At 49.3% G+C, this 17,676-nt stretch overlaps 1 protein-coding gene and 1 pseudogene across 1 annotated transcript in view; one reads left to right on the top strand and one right to left on the bottom strand.

Annotated features, from left to right (window-relative positions):
• The window catches only part of LOC134983343 (zinc finger protein OZF-like), a 44,910-nt gene extending 42,764 nt beyond the window's left edge, over positions 1 to 2,146 (bottom strand). Inside the window, exon 1 of the mRNA XM_063949051.1 lies at positions 2,070 to 2,146. The gene's annotated coding sequence lies outside the window, so the exon portion shown is untranslated. The remainder of the gene's footprint in view (positions 1 to 2,069) is intronic.
• Positions 2,147 to 17,083: 14,937 nt separating this feature from the next.
• Positions 17,084 to 17,676, top strand: part of LOC134983359 (oocyte zinc finger protein XlCOF7.1-like) — a 162,002-nt pseudogene continuing 161,409 nt past the window's right edge.

Consider the following 17,676-nt stretch of genomic DNA (forward strand, 5'->3'; position numbering starts at 1 on the left):
GAATCCACAATGCTCTCCTAGCTGAGACTGCCATGGCATTGGCTCGTGATCCCAAGAGGCCAATATCTCTCGCAGCTTCTTTTAGGTAGACTGCAGCGTCCCTGATATGACCCAGTGTCAGAAGAATGCTATTCCTATCCAGGGTATCCAATTCAGACGACAGGTTATCTGCCCATTTTTCGATAGCACTGCTCACCCACGCAGATGCAATGGCTGGTCTGAGTAGCGTACCCGTGGTGACATAAATGGATTTCAATGTATTTTCCTGCCTACGATCCGCAGGATCCTTTAGGGCTGCCGTGTCAGGGGACGGGAGAGCCACCTTTTTGGACAGCCGTGACAGAGCTTTGTCCACAATGGGGGGTGACTCCCATTTTTCCCTATCCCCAGAGGGAAACGGATACGCCATTACAATCTTTTTGGGAATCTGAAACTTTCTGTCAGGACTTTTCCAAACCTTTTCACAAAGCGTGTTCAGTTCATGAGAGGGAGGAAATGTTACCTCAGGTTTCTTTCCTTTATACATACAGACCCTAGTATCAGGAACAGCAGGGTCCTCAGTGATATGTAACACGTCTTTTATTGCCACAATCATGTACTGAATGCTCTTTGCCAGTTTTGGTTCTAATCTGGCATCACTATAGTCGACACTTGAGTCAGTGTCCGTGTCGGTATCCCTGTCTGTCAGCTGGGCAAATTAACGTTTTTGTGACCCCGAGGGGGTCTGGACTTGAAACAACACATCCTCTACGGATTTCTTCCAAGCCTGGTTCTGGGACTCAGATTTATCCAATCTTTTATTTATCATTTAAAGCACTCAAAACATTTACCCAATCAGGTGTCGGCGGTGCCGATAGGGTCACTCCCACAGCCGTTTGTGTCCCTGACATAGTCTCCTCCTGGGAAGAGCACTCCGCCTCAGACATACCGACACACGTGCACCCACCACCCACAGACGCATATAGGGGACAGACCCACAGTAAAGCCTGTCAGAGAGACACAGAGGGAGATATTGCCAACTCACACCCCAGCGCCCAAACCCGGTCTGAAAATACTACAGAAAATGTCACAGACCTGCAGCGCTTTTATAAATTACATACAATGCATCAAAATCACTGTGCCCCCCCCTACTCCCCCCCCTCCCGTTTTGCACCGTTACTTGTACAGCAGTGTGAGGAAGGACCAACGTCTCTGCAGCCTGTGTAGAGAAAATGGCGCTGGGCTGTGTGCTGTGAGGGCTAAGCCCCGCCACCATAATGGCCCGCTTCAGACCCGCTCTTTTTTAAACTTTTTTATACTGGCGGGGGTCCGGACAGTGCCCTGGCACTATGTCCGCTCTTGCCAGTCAGTTATTTTGTGGTTAAATTGCTGCCCCCCCCTTCCCCGCTCCCTGAAGCTTGCAGTGCCTCTGAGTGTGGGAGCATGGCGCGCAGCGCGGCCACTGTGCGCTACCTCAAAGCCGTCACTGAAGTCTTCTGATCTTCTTCTACTCGCCTGTCTTCTGACTTCTGGCTCTGCAAGGGGGGTGACGGCGGGCTCTGGGAACGAGCATCTAGGCGTACCTAGCGATCAGACTCTCAGGAGCTAATGGTGTCCTGTAGCCAAAGAAGCAGAGCCTTGAAACTCACAGAAGTAGATCTGACTTCTCTCCCCTCAGTCCCACGAAGCAGGGAGACTGTTGCCAGCAGTGCTCCCTGAAAATACAAAACCTAACATAAGTCTTTTCAGAGAAACTCAGTAGAGCTCCTCAGTGTGCATCCAGTCTGCCTGGGCACAGATTCTAAACTGGAGTCTGGAGGACGGGCATAGAGGGAGGAGCCAGTTCACACACCTTTGAAAGTCTTAAAGTGCCCATGTTTCCTGTGGATCCCGTCTATACCCCAAGGTTCTTGATGTGACCCCAGCATCCTCTAGGACGTATGAGAAAATAATACAATGGCATTTGCATAGTGTTAGCTTAAACTAAGGGTGAAACAGTATAATATCAGTGTATAATACACACAGCTGCTCTACAGATCATATAGTGACAGTCACTTTGGTATATTGGGGAGACCCTAAATCCCACCTACCTGATCCTCCTGTGGGGTCCTGTGATTCTCCTCTGTACAATCCTGGGAATACAGAGGACAGGGACATCTCTCTGGGGTATCTCTGTTACTGGGTCCATCTGTAGGAGACACACAGTGACTGAGTACAGTGTATATATGTGATTATCAGGTGATGTGTGTATATAGGGGCCCCCATACCTGCTCTCCACTGTACATTACATGACAGTCTCCTCTTACCCAGTGATGTGAGGGGCCGGTGATTCTCCATCATCACGTCCTTGTACAGACCCCTGTGTTCCTCTATATACTCCCCCTCCTGCATGGAGACATAGACAGTGACATCCTGACACCTTATAGGAACCTGACACACACAGTGATACAGTCATCACCCAGACACATCCCCTGGTGTTACTGTATAATGTCCCATTCCCAGCAGTCACCTCTCCAGTCATCACCCAGACACGTCCCCTGGTGTTACTGTATAATGTCCCATTCCCAGCAGTCACCTCTCCAGTCATCACCCAGACACGTCCCCTGGTGTTACTGTATAATGCCCCATTCCCAGCAGTCACCTCTCCAGTCATCACCCAGACACATTCCCTGGTGTTACTGTATAATGTCCCATTCCCAGCAGTCACCTCTCCAGTCATCACCCAGACACATGCCCTGGTGTTACTGTATAATGCCCCATTCCCAGCAGTCACCTCTCCAGTCATCACCCAGACACATTCCCCGGTGTTACTGTATAATGTCCCATTCCCAGCAGTCACCTCTCCAGTCATCACCCAGACACGTCCCCTGGTGTTACTGTATAATGTCCCATTCCCAGCAGTCACCTCTCCAGTCATCACCCAGACACATGCCCTGGTGTTACTGTATAATGTCCCATTCCCAGCAGTCACCTCTCCAGTCATCACCCAGACACATCCCCTGGTGTTACTGTATAATGTCCCATTCCCAGCAGTCACCTCTCCAGTCATCACCCAGACACATCCCCCGGTGTTACTGTATAATGTCCCATTCCCAGCAGTCACCTCTCCAGTCATCACCCAGACACATCCCCCGGTGTTACTGTATAATGTCCCATTCCCAGCAGTCACCTCTCCAGTCATCACCCAGACACATCCCCTGGTGTTACTGTATAATGTCCCATTCCCAGCAGTCACCTCTCCAGTCATCACCCAGACACGTCCCCTGGTGTTGCTGTATAATGTCCCATTCCCAGAAGTCACCTCTCCAGTCATCACCCAGACACATCCCCCGGTGTTACTGTATAATGCCCCATTCCCAGCAGTCACCTCTCCAGTCATCGCCCAGACACATCCCCCGGTGTTACTGTATAATGTCCCATTCCCAGCAGTCACCTCTCCAGTCATCACCCAGACACATCCCCTGGTGTTTCTGTATAATGCCCCATTCCCAGCAGTCACCTCTCCAGTCATCGCCCAGACACATCCCCCGGTGTTACTGTATAATGTCCCATTCCCAGCAGTCACCTCTCCAGTCATCACCCAGACACATCCCCTGGTGTTACTGTATAATGGCCCTCATTCCGAGTTGTTCGCTCGGAGTTTTTCATCGCATCGCAGTGAGAATTCTCTTAGTGCGCATGCGCAATGTACGCACTGCGACTGCGCCAAGTAACTTTACTATGAAGAAAGTAAGTTTACTCACAGCATTTTCATCGCTCCGACGTTCGCATTGTGATTGACAGGAAATGGGTGTTACTGGGCGGAAACACGGCGTTTTATGGTCGTGTGGCTGAAAACGCTACCGTTTCCGGAAAAAACGCAGGAGTGGCCGGGGAAACGGTGGGAGTGCCTGGGCGAACGCTGGGTGTGTTTATGATGTCAACCAGGAACGACAAGCACTGAACTGATCGCACAGGCAGAGTAAGTCTGAAGCTACTCAGAAACTGCTAACTCGTTTGTAATCGCAGTATTGCGCATACGTCGGTTGCAATTTTAAGAAGCTAAGATTCACTCCCAGTAGGCGGCGGCTTAGCGTGTGTAACTCTGCTACATTCGCCTTGCGACCGATCAACTCGGAATGAGGGCCAATGTCCCATTCCCAGCAGTCACCTCTCCAGTCATCACCCAGACACATCCCCTGGTGTTACTGTATAATGTCTCATTCCCAGCAGTCACCTCTCCAGTCATCACCCAGACACATCCTCTGGTGTTACTGTATAATGTCCCATTCCCAGCAGTCACCTCTCCAGTCATCACCCAGACACGTCCCCTGGTGTTACTGTATAATGTCCCATTCCCAGCAGTCACCTCTCCAGTCATCACCCAGACACGTTCCCTGGTGTTACTGTATAATGTCCCATTCCCAGCAGTCACCTCTCCAGTCATCACACAGACACGTTCCCTGGTGTTACTGTATAATGTCCCATTCCCAGCAGTCACCTCTCCAGTCATCACCCAGACACGTTCCCTGGTGTTACTGTATAATGTACCATTCCCAGCAGTCACCTCTCCAGGCATAACCCAAACACGTCCCATGGTGTTACTGTATAATGTACCATTCCCAGCAGTCACCTCTCCAGTCATCACCCAGACACATTCCCTGGTGTTACTGTATAATGCCCCATTCCCAGCAGTCACCTCTCCAGTCATCACCCAGACACATCCCTTAGTGTTACTGTATAATGTCCCATTCCCAGCAGTCACCTCTCCAGTCATCACCCAGACACGTTCCCTGGTGTTACTGTATAATGTACCATTCCCAGCAGTCACCTCTCCAGGCATAACCCAAACACGTCCCATGGTGTTACTGTATAATGTACCATTCCCAGCAGTCACCTCTCCAGTCATCACCCAGACACATTCCCTGGTGTTACTGTATAATGCCCCATTCCCAGCAGTCACCTCTCCAGTCATCACCCAGACACATCCCTTAGTGTTACTGTATAATGTCCCATTCCCAGCAGTCACCTCTCCAGTCATCACCCAGACACATCTCCTGGTGTTACTGATAATGTCCCATTCCCAGCAGTCACCTCTCCAGTCATCACCCAGACACATCCCCTGGTGTTACTGTATAATGCCCCATTTCCAGCAGTCACCTCTCCAGTCATCACCCAGACACATCCCCTGATGTTACTGTATAATGACCAATTCCCAGCAGTCACCTCTCCAGTCATCACCCAGACACGACCCCGGTGTTACTGTATAATGCCCCATTCCCAGCAGTCATCTCTCCAGTCATCACCCAGACACATCCCCTGGTGTCACTGTGTAATGTCAAGGGGTCAGCTTTCTGGGGGTAGCTTGCGTGGAATTTAATAAGTGTGGAATTAAGAAGTGTGTTATCCGAACAGTTAAATAAACAGTTGAACAAACATTGAGCACCATTAAGGAAAGGTAATTTACTTAAAGAACTTTTATCTCACAAACGACCACAGCATGTTCATCAAACTACTGTTTCTTATTTCAATTCATGGAATTCTCACCAAATTGAACACATTCTACACTCACCCTAAAACTCACCCCTCTGTGCACATTACAGCTTCTATTCTCCACTCCCCTCTTCTAACCACTCATGAGCTTTATACTTACTTCTCTGCAAGTACTTTGACAACCACAATTGGCCACCAGAATAAACACTCGCAAACATCCACCAATATTTATCTCACTCTTCTGCTTTTATTAGCTGGTGCCATATCACCAAATCCAGGCCCCAAACCACCTGTCCCTCTCACACTCAGCTATCTCAAAACAACATAGAAATCCATCTAACCTCATAAATATCACGTGTATTCCATCCCCCTCCAAGTCACTAAAATGTGGCTTATGGAACGCACGCTCTGTTTGTAACAAATTGCCATCCATCCATGACCTCTTTATCTCTCACAACTTTAATCTGCTGGCTATAACAGAAACATGGCTCACACAATCAGACACAGCCTCCCCTGCAGCACTGTCACACGGTGGTTTCCACTTCACACACACCCCCCCAGGCCTGGTAATAGTAAAGGTGGTGGGGTTGGAATCTTACTGGTCCAATTTTTCACATACACTGTTCTACCTCAGGTTCCATCACTCGCACTCACATCATTTGAAGTTCACTCTATCAGGATTTTCACCTCTTTTCTCTGCATTTTGCAGCTATCTACTGCCCTCCTGGGCAACTCGAACAACAATTTCTAGAAGATTTTTCTGCCTGGCTTCTACGCATCTTATCCTCTGACATCTCCACCATCATTATGGGCGATTTCAATATAGCTCTTGACAGTCCACAATCTGTTCATGCCTCCAAACTCTTCTCTCTAACCTCCTCTCTTGGCCTCACCCAATGGTCTGACTCCTCTACTCACCAGGAGGGCCACTACCTTGATGTTGTGTTCACCAGGCTCTGCCCAGTTTCTGAATTCATTAACACTCCTTTCCCTCTCTCTGATCACAACCTGATCACCTTCACAATCTCTTCTATTACTCTAAATTCTATGACACTATAACCTAGCAAGCCTCCTCTAACCCTGTCAGGAATCGACTCACCAAGCCGACATCCGTCCGCCGCTGCGGACTCCGTCCTGGCTCCCTGCGGTCACCTGTCATCTGTGTCTCTGCCATGGGACGCCATCACGGGCCTGGGAACACTCCTGTGACAGCGGGCGTGTAGCGCGCCGCGTTCCCGCTAGGCCGCGGCGTGGGCGCCGCCATGACAGTCTGCAAACAGCCAGCATACTGCGGCCAATCCGGTGCTTGGCCGCACCCACTTTCTCTCACTCACCCAATCCCTGTGCACCAAGGGGTACATAAGAGACTGCAGGATCAGTCTGCAGGCATCCTGGACTTTGTGTCACTCCTGCGACCCATGAGAAAGGATCTGTTCCTGTTCCCTCTGTGTTCCTGGTTCTCTGCTAAAGACTTGTACTCCTGGTTCTGCACAAGCTCCGTGGAACTTCAAGGCTCAGCAATACCTGCAATCTCCAAACAGGCTTCACACTCATCACCACCTTGTGTGCTTCAGCCTGCAGTTGAGACTGACTCCAGGTGTGTTCCATTCCTCCACCTGTGATACAGCTTGCTGCTGCCAGTGCTTCATCACCTGCACTGTGAAGTCAGACTCCTGCCTCTGCTACCAGGTTTGCCATTTCTACACCTTGCTGCCTAGTTTCATGTTTTAACCCTGCACTGGTTTCCAAACCAGCATCACCTTCACAAGCACCTGTTCTTCTGCTTATCATATACCGGTTATTATTTCTACAGTCATCTGTCATCCAATTGCCATAGACTTTCAGCTATTACGCTGTGTGATTGACATTTCCATTGTTATTATTATTTCTGCTGCCATTCTGTTATTAACCATCTGCTAATAAATATCATTTGCGCTCATGCGCAGGAACGTTATCCAGCCTCCTCGTTTTCTCCCAGCTACCTCCACTGACCCACTAGCGCCCCCTCCGGGGACACAACCTAAACACAATCTGACAGTAAGTCCAGGATCGATGGACTCGGATGGTGGACGGAGTGTGGGGTCAGAGGCCTTACAAAATCTGGTCTCCCGTCTGGATGGTCAAGAGGCTGCGCAGCAGCAGATGTTTCAATTCCTGCAAGGGATGTCCTCCCGGATAGATACACTACAGCAATCCCTGCCTAGTGTACTCACTCCTGTTGTTCCTGTTACTCCAGCACCTGCCAGTGCCGTGAGTTCCTCTATACCGGCTGCATCAGCTCCAGTGTCACGTCTGCATCTGCCCGTGCCAAGCAAGTATGATGGCAGTCCGAAGTTATGTCGCGGGTTTCTCAACCAATGCGAGATCCAGTTTGAGTTGTTGCCACACAATTTCCCCACGCCAAGATCCAAGGTTGCCTACATCATCTCCTTACTTTCTGGATCTGCTCTGAGCTGGGTGTCTCCTCTGTGGGAGCGTGCTGACCCTCTGATTAACAACTACACAGACTTCGTGTCAACCTTCAGACGGATCTTTGACGAGCCTGGTCGTGCAACATCAGCTTCCGCTGACCTGATTCAACTTCGTCAGGGTACCCGTAGTATGGGACAATATGTCATTCAGTTCCAGACGTTGGCAGCGGAGATTCAGTGGAATAATCAGGCCCTGGTAGCAGCTTTCTGGCATGGACTTTCGGACCGGATCAAAGATGAACTGGCGACCCGCGACCTTCCTGTACAGTTACCTGAACTGATTTCCTTGTGCATTAAGTTGGACTCTCGCATCCGCGAACGCAATAATGAACGCGCTCGGAGTGAGCCACGCAGAACAAGGATGATACCTTCAGTACAGTTCCAGTCTCCTTCTTCTGACGAGCCTATGCAGATAAATAGGTCCCGCCTAACTTCTGAAGAGCGGGCAAGAAGAATGCGTGAGAGACTCTGTCTGTACTGTGCGGCTGCGGGCCACCAGATTAACTCCTGCACAGTGCGTTCGGGAAACGCCAGATCCTGACTTGTAAAGGAGGAGTCAAGTTGGGATCTTTCAGTCAAGCTCCTTCAAGTCAAGACCTTATCCTTCCTGTAACGTTAGAGACTTCAGTTGGGCTCCAGTCCGCATCAGCATTAGTGGACTGTGGAGCTGCAGGAAACTTTATCACCCAAGCTGCGGTAAATAAGTTTTGTTTACCTATATGTGAACTTTCCTGTCCAGTTTATATTACCGCTGTGGATGGTAGTCGGATCTCCAAGGGGAATATCTCTCATCAAACTGTACCAGTGTTCCTGGGAGTTGGATTCCTACACTCTGAACTGATTAAGTTCTTGGTCATCCCTCAAGCCACCCAGGAGATCGTCTTGGGCATGCCCTGGCTCCAGCTACATAATCCACAGTTTGACTGGTCAACGTTGCAGCTTACCTCATGGGGTTCACATTGTCATCAGTCCTGTTTAGCCCAAGTGTGTCCTCTAAAGTCTACCGAAGTGAAGACACAGCCAAGTCTCCCAGCAGCTTATCAAGATTTCTCAGATGTCTTCAGTGAGAAGGCCGCTGATGTCCTTCCGCCCCATAGGGAATGGGATTGTCCCATCGATCTCCTTCCTGGCAAGAAGCCACCTAGGGGGCGCACCTACCCGTTGTCTGTTCCTGAAACTGAGGCGATGAGCGAATATATCAAGGAGAATCTACAGAAGGGATTCATTCGTCCTTCATCATCACCCGCTGGTGCTGGTTTCTTCTTTGTGAAAAAGAAGGATGGAGGACTGCGTCCATGCATTGACTACCGGGGTCTCAATGACATTACCATCAAAAATAGTTATCCATTACCACTCATTACTGAATTATTTGACAGAGTCAAAGGAGCCCGCATCTTCACCAAGTTAGATCTCCGCGGTGCCTACAATCTCATCAGAATTCGGAGTGGTGACGAGTGGAAGACAGCTTTTAACACTCGAGATGGCCATTACGAATACCTGGTAATGCCATTTGGGTTGAGTAACGCTCCAGCAGTGTTCCAACACTTTGTGAACGAAATCTTTCGTGATGTCCTGTATAAGTACCTCGTTGTTTACTTGGATGATATCCTCATCTTCTCTCAAGACCTTCCATCTCATCGTCTACAAGTCCGTGAAGTCCTCCGACGTCTTCGTGAGAACCGTCTTTACGGTAAACTGTCTAAATGCACCTTTGAAGTTCCCTCTATACCCTTCCTGGGTTATATAATCTCCGGATCGGATCTTCAGATGGACCCGACAAAATTGGAAGCTATTGCCAATTGGTCCATTCCGAACTCTCTCAAGTCTATCCAGCGGTTCCTGGGTTTTGCCAACTATTACAGGAAATTTATTCGGGGATTCTCCACTCTCATCGCCCCTATTACCAACCTGACTCGGAAAGGGGCCAACCATTCCAACTGGCCAGAAGAAGCCTTAGCAGCCTTCCAGAAGATCAAGCTGGCCTTTATGTCTGCTCCAGTTCTGTCTCAGCCAGATGTAAATAGACCGTTCGAGTTAGAGGTGGATGCTTCCACAGTTGGAGTTGGAGCCGTTCTCTCCCAGAAGGGAACCGATGGGAAAGTCCACCCTTGTGGATTTTATTCTCGCAAATTCCTTCCTGCAGAAGCTAACTACTCCGTTGGAGATCAAGAACTACTGGCGATCAAGCTGGCTCTCGAGGAATGGAGATACCTCCTAGAAGGGGCCAAACATCCGTTCAACATCTACACGGATCATAAAAACCTGCTATACTTAAAGGCAGCTCAGTGCCTTAATCCTCGCCAGTCCAGGTGGGCTATGTTTTTCTCACGTTTTAATTTTAAGCTTCATTTCCGCCCAGGTTCGCAGAATGTCAAAGCTAACGCTTTATCCCGATCTATGGAATCCGAAGAGGAAACGCCTGACTCAGTGCCTCATTCCATCCTGAGTCCAGTGGTGTTCGCTGCATCTCAAGTCTCCCCAGCTCCTCCTCCTGGTAAGACTTTTGTTTCCCCAGAACTCCGTCCCAAGTTGCTATCTTGGGCTCATCAATCCAAGTTTACTGGTCATCCTGGTGTCCTGAAGACCTTCAAGTTTCTCTCTGAGACATACTGGTGGCCAAAGATGAAGGCTGACATCAAGGATTTCGTGGCATCCTGTCCAAAGTGTGTGCAGCATAAGACTCCTCGTCAGTCTCCAGCAGGTCAGTTACAACCATTGTCTGTTCCTAGTCGTCCCTGGTCACACCTGTCCATGGATTTTATCACCGACCTTCCTCCTTCCCAAGGATACAATACCATCTGGGTTGTAGTGGACAGATTCACCAAGATGGCTCATTTTGTTCCTCTTCAGGGTCTCCCTTCTGCCCCAAAACTTGCCCAAATCTTCCTACGGGAGATTTTCCGCTTACATGGTCTACCCTCGGAAATAATATCCGACCGGGGGGTACAGTTTGTAGCGAGGTTTTGGAGGGCCCTCTGTTCTGCCATGCAGGTCAAACTGAAGTTTTCGTCATCGTACCATCCGCAGACGAATGGGCAGACAGAGAGGGTTAATCAAGAACTTGAGACGTTTTTAAGATTGTATGTTTCATCTTTCCAGGATGACTGGTTCGATCTGCTCCCATGGGCCGAGTTTGCCCACAACTTCCGCTATCATACTGCTACGGAAACAACACCATTCTTCGCAGTATATGGGCAACATCCCCGTGTTCCAGACTTTCAAGAACTCCCTCATATGGATGTTCCTGCTGCCACTACTGCTCTGTCTCAATTCTCATCAATTTGGAGGAAAATTCACGTGTCTCTCAAAAAGGCTTCCAGCCGATACAAGTTCTTTGCCGACCGCAAGAGACGTGCGGTTCCTAACCTGAAACCTGGGGACAAGGTTTGGCTGTCAACCCGTAACCTTCGTCTTAGGGTCCCGTCCATGAAGTTTGCACCCCGTTTCATTGGTCCTTTCCCGATTGAACGAGTCATCAACCCTGTGGCCTACAAACTGAAGTTACCACCATCTCTTCGAATACCTAACGCTTTTCATGTTTCTCTCCTCAGACCTCTAGTCCTGAACCGTTTTCAGAGTGCCCTTCCAGTTGGCCCCAAAATTCGAACTCAGCGGGGCGTGGAATTCGAGATTGGTAAAATTCTGGACTCCCGTTGCCGGTATGGACGTCTCCAGTACCTGGTCGATTGGTCCGGTTATGGCCCAGAGGAGAGAAGTTGGGTAAATTCATCTGATGTTCATGCTCCAAGGTTGGTCCGTGTCTTCCACAGCACTCATCCATCCAAGCCACGTGGGTGTTCGGTGTCCACCCTTAAAGGGGGGGTACTGTCAGGAATCGACTCACCAAGCCGACATCCGTCCGCCGCTGCGGACTCCGTCCTGGCTCCCTGCGGTCACCTGTCATCTGTGTCTCTGCCATGGGACGCCATCACGGGCCTGGGAACACTCCTGTGACAGCGGGCGTGTAGCGCGCCGCGTTCCCGCTAGGCCGCGGCGTGGGCGCCGCCATGACAGTCTGCAAACAGCCAGCATACTGCGGCCAATCCGGTGCTTGGCCGCACCCACTTTCTCTCACTCACCCAATCCCTGTGCACCAAGGGGTACATAAGAGACTGCAGGATCAGTCTGCAGGCATCCTGGACTTTGTGTCACTCCTGCGACCCATGAGAAAGGATCTGTTCCTGTTCCCTCTGTGTTCCTGGTTCTCTGCTAAAGACTTGTACTCCTGGTTCTGCACAAGCTCCGTGGAACTTCAAGGCTCAGCAATACCTGCAATCTCCAAACAGGCTTCACACTCATCACCACCTTGTGTGCTTCAGCCTGCAGTTGAGACTGACTCCAGGTGTGTTCCATTCCTCCACCTGTGATACAGCTTGCTGCTGCCAGTGCTTCATCACCTGCACTGTGAAGTCAGACTCCTGCCTCTGCTACCAGGTTTGCCATTTCTACACCTTGCTGTCTAGTTTCATGTTTTAACCCTGCACTGGTTTCCAAACCAGCATCACCTTCACAAGCACCTGTTCTTCTGCTTATCATATACCGGTTATTATTTCTACAGTCATCTGTCATCCAATTGCCATAGACTTTCAGCTATTACGCTGTGTGATTGACATTTCCATTGTTATTATTATTTCTGCTGCCATTCTGTTATTAACCATCTGCTAATAAATATCATTTGCGCTCATGCGCAGGAACGTTATCCAGCCTCCTCGTTTTCTCCCAGCTACCTCCACTGACCCACTAGCGCCCCCTCCGGGGACACAACCTAAACACAATCTGACAAACCCGCAGAAATACTAACAATATACATTTTCACCAACTTTCCATTTCTCTGCAACAACTGCTCTCACCAATCCCTACATTTACCACACCTGACACTGCTGTATCCCACCTGCACAAGACCCTAGAGAGGCTCCAACTACCCATCATACTCTTGATGAAGTGGCTCCAGCTACCCATCACACTCTACATAGGCTTAGATGCCAACCATGGAACTCTAAATCAACAAGACACCTACAAAAACTGTCATGTAAAGTAGAACGTCAGTGGCGTAAATCTCAGAATCCTCAGATACAAGACCACCTACCACTCCTATCATCAGGCCCTGGACACTGACAAACATATTTCCAGTCTCTCATTTCTTCTCATGCCACCAACCCCAAGCAACTTTTTAATACATTTAAATCACTTCTTTACCCTCCCTCACCTCCCCCACTAGCTACTATCAGTGCCTACAACAGCACAAACCAGTCCAGGTGGTTACTCCATATACCGGCCCTGTTTGAATGTTACCGATCAATCCATCTCAAGCCCTGCATGGGAGTCAGGAAGCTAATCCCCCTGCAGCTTATATCATCCACCACGGGACTCTCACCATACGACCTTATACAGCGGCCTTATCGATCTCGCCGTAACAGCGGTTCACATGCCGACAATACCAACAGCGCCCATATCCCAGGGCCAATCAGCCCAACGATAAAGCTGTAGCGGCAGCACAAACAAGGTACGAGTCACCTCAAGTCCCATATAAGAGACGGGAATCCAAACTGCCCCCAGTCTGAAAAATTGACTATGGTTTATATATCCACCACGAGATCTTCACTACTTAGCGGCAATTCCATCCCCGCTGTGGACACGGTCCACACGCCGCTTCTATCAACAGTGATAACATCTTGGGACCGTTACCCATACAATACAGCTATAGTGGAAGAGGTGATGTAATCCTGGAGGAGAATATACATCAAGCGCATAACGGATTTTCCACCACTGGACTTGACGGTTCTCTTCTCATCAGTTCCGCGCCGGCACCCACCTGGGCTTGGCATATAAACGTGTTTTTATCTTCCAGCAGTTGTTTTTAAGCCACAACCAATATTTTCTTTCCGGGATCGCCCGGTTGGATATATTGGTCATATTACCACTGAACAATTACATTAATATATGTATTTGGTTTCTAGCTGCTTTTTATATGAATCTGTAAGTACTGTTAATTAATTATACAAGTGTTATGAAATTGCTACACAATTGTACAAGAATAGTTAATATTTAATAGCAATATATACAGATACAAAAGTATTTGTTATTTATAATAAAGTAATTTTAATAACTATTGGGACTCCATGGCAGTTATCTTGTTGGGTACAGTGTTTTGATATATGAGCGCCCCAATTATATTTTGTCTAGTTATTCCTAATAGGAGCAATACACAACTCCTATATATTGGTGAACGTATACCAAGCATTGTCCCCACCATTTCATTTTTTTAAATATTTTTTCTGATTTTATTTAATTGATGCAGACGCTGCAAATATTAGTGTCTTGTGTATCAGTGCACAAGAACTTGCCTCCTACTTCAAGGATAAGATTGATAAATCCGAGATGAAATGGTATGCTCTTCCTCAGCCAGTGACCTGCTCAATTCCCTACCTGAACCCTCTGGCACTTTCTCTTCATTTGATCCCACAAGTGAAGATGAAGTATCAACATTCTCCTCTTGATCCTATACCCTCACAGGTCAGTAAAACTTTGTCTCCTGTGCTTATCCCAACCTTAACTAAAATCTGTAATCTCTCTCTCTACTGGTATCTTTCCTTCTCTGTATAAGCATGCAGTGATTACTCCCATTCTAAAAAAACACAACTCTGACCCAAACACACTCTCTAACTACCGTCCCATTTCTCAGCTACCATATCCCTCCAAGCTACTTGAGAGACTTGCCTACACTCGCCTAACACACTTTCACAACTTATTGGACCCACTTCAGTCAGGCTTTCATGCCCAACACTCCACAGAGACGGCGCTGACCATAGTAGTGAATGATCTAGTCACTGCTAGATCTAAAGGCCATTACACACTACTCATTCTTCTAGATCTCTCTGCTGCTTATGACACTGTTGACCACTCTCTTCTCAATTACTACAATCTTTAGGTCTTCAGGACACAGCCCTCTCCTGGTTCTCATCCTACCTATCTAATCGCTCTTTCAGTGTTCACTTCTCTGATTCTATCTCTTCTTCTCTACCTTTATCAGTTGGAGTACCGCAAGTCTCAGTCTTGGGTCCTCTGTTGTTCTCAGTCTATACCTCATCTCATTGCTGGGTGATCATATCATACAACCCATTAAGAAACTGGCAAGCTGGTGGACCATTATGCAACAGGTAGCATCTATCCTTGTGTATCAATGCCTATTTCCCTATAGATTGTAAGCTTGCGAGCAGGACCTTCCTACCTCTATGTCTGTCTGTTTTTACCCAGTTTTGTTCTATTACTGCTGTTCTAATTGTAAAGCGCAACAGAATATGCTGCACTATATAAGAAACTGCTAATAAATATAACACAGGCCGCTCCCCCTGTATACTATGACAGCACAGGAAGCTACCCCTGTATACTATGACAACACAGGCCGCAGCCCCTGTATACTATGACAGCACAGGAAGCTACCCCTGTATACTATGACAACACAGGCCGCAGCCCCTGTATACTATGACAGCACAGATAGCTACCCCTGTATATTATGACAACACAGGCCGCTGCCCCTGTATATTGTGACAACACATGCCGCTGCCCCTGTATATTATGACAACACATGCCGCTCCCCCTGTATACTATGACAACACAGGATGCTACCCCTGTATATTATGACAACACAGGCCGCTGCCCCTGTATATTATGACAACACAGGCCACGCATTCTGTATAGAAAGAAAATACATTCCGCCCACCCTATATAATAATAGTAACAAGACACCACAGGTCCCTCCACTTGTATATTATGACAACACAGGCCACTCCCCCTGTATACTATGACAGTACAGGATGCTACCCCTGTAATATGACAACACAGGCCACTCCTTCTGTATAGAAAGACAATACATGTCGCTCACCCTATATAATAAAAGTAACAAGACACCACAGGCCACTTACCCTGTATAAAAGGGCAACACAGGCTGCTCCCCCTGTATAGTAGGATGTCATAATCCACTACCCCGTATAGGAGGATGCCCCAGGTCGCTCCCCCTGTACAGTAGGACAACACATGCCACTCCCCTGTATTTTAATACAGCTCCACTGAATATTAATACAACATATGCCGCTCCACCTGTATAGTACAATGCCACAGGACACAACACCTGTAATGTCCCGTTTATAGAATTACAGTAACGGCGGGTTCTGTGCCATCTGTATTACGGTAACGGCGGGGTGTGCGCCCTCTGTATTACGGTAACGGTGCGGTCTTGCGCCACCTGTATTACGGTAACGGCGGAGTCTGCACCACCTGTATTACGGTAACGGCAGGGTCTGCGCCACCTGTATTACGGTAACGGTGCGGTCTTGCGCCACCTGTATTACGGTAACGACGGGGTCTGCGCCACCTGTATTACGGTAACGGCGGGGTCTGCACCACCTGTATTACGGTAACGGCGGGGTCTGCTCCACCTGTATTACGGTAATAGGACACTAGAGTGTCAGCCACCTGTACAGGGATAATGCAGCACCAGAGGCTGCTCCAGCTGCACTATAACAAGGCACCAGAGGCTGCTCCCCCTGTAGTACAGAACCTGACACCAGAGCTGCTCAGCCTATAGAATAATAATAATAATATCATTACCTGCTGCCAGACACAGCAATGGCTGCTCTCTGCTCCTGCTGCCTTGTGGGAATGAGTCTGAGCTCTGATAATGACGTAACAGGGAGCCGGGGACAGAGAGTAGGCGGGGCTAATGATGGCTGAGTGACGGGTATCTGCGTGCTGTGGGCGGAGCTGGAGATAGTTGAGTGACGGGGCATTGCGACCTATGAGAGGGAGAGAGGGCGGGGCTGGATGTAACTGTGACTGGAAGCTGCGATTTATGAGCAGCAGAGTGGGCGTGGCCGCGGCCAATGTACAGCAGGAGACTGATAGGATACGGCGGCCAATGGGCGGGAGAGTGGGCGGGCAGGGGGAGGTTGTTGTGTGATGAGAAGCTGCATCCAATGGGCAATGAGTGGGCGGGGCTGGAGGTAAATGAGTGACAGAGCATTGCGGCCTATGAGAGGGAGTAAGGGCGGAGCTGAGTGTGATAGTGACTGGAAGCTGCGGCCTATAAGCAGTGAGTGGGCGGGGCTGCTCCTGGTTGCTGAGTTACCGTGGTAGTCACTACCCATAATCCCATGCGTTATGCTGACGATCCCACGGAAATGCCGTCCCGCCCACTTCCTGAACACATTTCTCCGTCCAGGCCAGGGCGTGAGCTGCTGCCTTATCCTCCAGGTAATGTCCCCTCATCCCACCTGTCTCCTGCCCCCAACCTCTCCTAATACCCCCTCTCCTGCCCCCACCTCTCCTAATACCCCCTCTCCTGCCCCAACCTCTCCTAATACCCCCACCTCTCCTAATACCCCCTCTCCTGCCCCAACCTCTCCTAATACCCCCTCTCCTGCCCCCATCCTCTCCTAATACCCCCTCTCCTGCCCAACCTCTCCTAATACCCCTCTCCTGCCCCCACCTCTCCTAATACCCCCTCTCCTGCCCCCACCCTCTCCTAATACCCCCTCTCCTGCCCCAACCTCTCCTAATACCCCCTCTCCTGCCCCCATCCTCTCCTAATACCCCCTCTCCTGCCCCATCCTCTCCTAATACCCCCTCTCCTGCCCCAACCTCTCCTAATACCCCCTCTCCTAATACCCCCTCTCCTGCCCCCATCCTCACCTAATACCCCCTCTCCTGCCCCAACCTCTCCTAATACCCCCTCTCCTGCCCCCATCCTCACCTAATA

This window comes from Pseudophryne corroboree, assembly GCF_028390025.1.
Source record: "Pseudophryne corroboree isolate aPseCor3 chromosome 3 unlocalized genomic scaffold, aPseCor3.hap2 SUPER_3_unloc_13, whole genome shotgun sequence".
In the NCBI taxonomy this organism is placed as follows: Eukaryota; Metazoa; Chordata; class Amphibia; order Anura; family Myobatrachidae; genus Pseudophryne; species Pseudophryne corroboree.